The sequence below is a fragment of the Telopea speciosissima genome, chromosome 7 (assembly GCF_018873765.1).
Source record: "Telopea speciosissima isolate NSW1024214 ecotype Mountain lineage chromosome 7, Tspe_v1, whole genome shotgun sequence".
Taxonomy (NCBI): Eukaryota; Viridiplantae; Streptophyta; class Magnoliopsida; order Proteales; family Proteaceae; genus Telopea; species Telopea speciosissima.
In genome coordinates this window covers 28,922,896-28,926,070 of record NC_057922.1, presented here as the reverse complement: position 1 = coordinate 28,926,070, position 3,175 = coordinate 28,922,896, and positions in this window count along the sequence as shown.

The following is a 3,175-nucleotide window of genomic DNA, read 5'->3' as shown; positions in this document are numbered from 1 at the left end:
GTTGTGCACTCAGGGTCTAGCATCGGATGAAGCTTTGAGGAAGCACTAGGTCCTCACAGACCCATCCTGTCCTCATTGCAATGAGGCCATGGAATCCATAGATCACATCCTGCTTGACTGTCCCTTCACCCGTGCAGTTTGGTTTGGAAGTCCCCTCTCATTTCCCCCCCCCCCCAATCCTCTGCTCCTTCATTCCATAAGTGGATTCAATCTTGGTTTACCTTTGATAAAGGTTCGAAAGCAAGCAACAGAGAGGTGTTGGGCCTCATCTCCTTTATCGATTGGCTTATTTGGCTCACGCATAATGCACTCATCTTCAACCGTCGATCTGAGAGTCCAATGGAGGTGGTTAAATCAGCCCAGGATGCTTTTAACGAATTCCTCAAGGCAAAGGCTATGCGGAGAAAACCTCATTCTATGCTAGCTATTAACAATGCTCCTGTTCTACAACCACTCATCCCTATAGCTAGTTGGACTTCCCCACCGCAAGGATGTGTCAAAATTAATAGCGACAAGTCTCAGAAGAAGGACTTAGACTCCAAAGGGTTTGACTTTATTATTCGAAATCATGAAGGGGTGTGTTTGTTAGCAGTCTCTGAACCCTCTCAAATCAGGTCCATCTTATGTGGGGAAGGTTGTGCAATGTGGGCCAGCCTCCTTTATGCCTTATCTGAAGGGTTTGAATACATCATTGCTGAATCTAATAATTTGGAACCGATCCAGTACCTCAACAACACGGCCAAAGCAAGACCAGTCGAGGCTTCACCTATTATCCATGATATTACCCATCTGGGGTCGTATTTTATTGATTGTTCCTTTCACTACATTTATAGGGAATGCAACTCTGTTGTCGATTCTCTAGCTAGGAGGGTGCTGTCATTGCCGTGTAAGACAGAATGGCCCATTTCCAGTCCTTGGCTCCAAGAGCTTTGTACCTCGAATGCCTTGGCTTTTTCACTGTCTAATCTTCAATAAATTTTTCGATTACCCAAAAAAAAAAAAAAAAAAAAAAACCTGAATGGAAAATGGAAAATGGAAAATGAAAAATGGTTCCCACCACTTGCGATCTTGTACATATAAAATCTAGTCACAAGAGCACTACAAAAGAATGAAACAATAATTGTGCATCAAAATTTCTGAACGATGCAAATACACCTGGCATTCAAAAGGGTACAGAAGCAGAATCAAGTCAAGTATGAGTAACTTTAGCCTAAGAAATTATCTCAGAAATTAAATTGATTTTTTTTTGTTTTGGGCTAATGGACCATATCCCATAAGCATACCAACCGGTTCGATTTCGAGTGTTTTTATTTACGGTCAGTTCCTTGTTTCGATCATTTAGCTCGGGCATCATTCAATCTTTCACTCAGGACCTTTTTGCCGATCAAATAATGCATTACCATAGGCTAGATCCCAACTGTTTACTAAATGGTCAGGTTCAGGTTCAGGTTCAATCGGATCGACCGGTGCGGGCCAACTTTTGACACACTTATTACTAATAAATTAATTAATTGTAGATTCTTGGTAATCGATCAGTCCAAACTACTGAGCCCAAATTTGGTAGGCCTTACACTGAGGTGATACGTTGCACACTTGCACCTCTACATGATAATTAACTAGATTTTAAATGCAAGAACCATATTAATCCTGGGATGGGCCCCACATTCATGGTTTACATCCCATCTATGAGAAAAAGATCCTGTGCATCCGGGCAGCCAACCTGCATGTGTAGCGCCAGACTCAAGGCATTGCGCTTTGAGTTTGGAGCTGCACATGCAGCCCGACTGCCCGGATGCACAGGAGCCAGATCCCCCTCTATGAATGTTTGAGTTTGGGACCTGGGCTGGCTAGGCATCAATAAGCTACTAGGGATCTGTGCCCGTTCTTGCTTATCTTTTGAAAGGATCTGTGTTTGCCATCAATCATCTTTTCAAGATGTGCATATACATAGGGTGTTTGGGTTGCAGGCCTTGGTCATTAGTTTTGTTGTCACTAAAATTGTCCCTTAGAGTGTGGGTTTGCAATTTATGTAGACAAACAAAAATTAAATCAATGAACAAACGATGACCAATCATAAATAAAGAAGGTGATAGCCCCAAGTGAAAAACAAGAAAAACATATATAGGATACTTGAAAAAACAGATTAACAATAAGGAGAGAATGGTTAAATTTAGGGAAAAAATCTGGAAGGGTAGAAAAGGGTGCCAATGCAATTACCGAAATTAACCAAATTCGAAATATGGACTTACACAATTGGACAACACATTCCTCTCGACCTCATGTCACCATAAATCTTTCAATGTTTTATTAAGATAAAATCAAATGCTGAATTTCAGAAACCAGAAAAACGAAAAAGAGGCCATGAATGCTTCTATAGAACTTCTGACACAAATTAAAACAACAAACCCAGTCCTTACAAACATGAGACGTTTATGTATGTTTGCAAGCAGAATCATCAACACATAGTAAGATTGTTTTTTTTAAAACTTGAGTAAGTAAATCACATACCTGAACTTAAATGCTGTTCCAAACATGAGGAGAAAAAGTTAGGTTACCACTTCCACAACACTTGTCCCAATCCGGCAACCCCGAATGTCCCAAATCGAATGCGGGGTCATGTTTCAAAAAGTTGGACCCAATCCAGTATGATTGATAGGGGTTTTTCATACAGTACCCAGTTTAGGACCCATGACCCATGACGTACGTACAATTGCCACTCACCTGAGCCAACCCAATTAATTGACTCCTCAACCCCACAACCTTGAATCTTGGACACATATATAGGCTATGTTTGTTATGCATTTTCAGAATAATTAAATTGCTTCCAGGTATAAGACACATTTTGATCAAATTCGATTCTTTTATATTTTTTCGTTTATGTGTTCTAGACCCAAAATCTACTGTGAGAATGCAAATCACATACAACTATAAACTACTCACTCAAGAGTCAGTAGTACCACGTAAAAGAACACAAACATTGTGTGAAGACCATCATAGCCACCCATATACGTACATACCTTCATCTGCCGGAACATTGTAATTGACATAGCTTCTATTACAAATATGGAAGGTTTTCCGGCCTTCATCTATGGTGAATCTAAGATCATCAATATGCTCCCTATATGTTGAAGTTCTAAAATGCCTTTCATTCCCAGTTTCCTGACACCCATTCAAG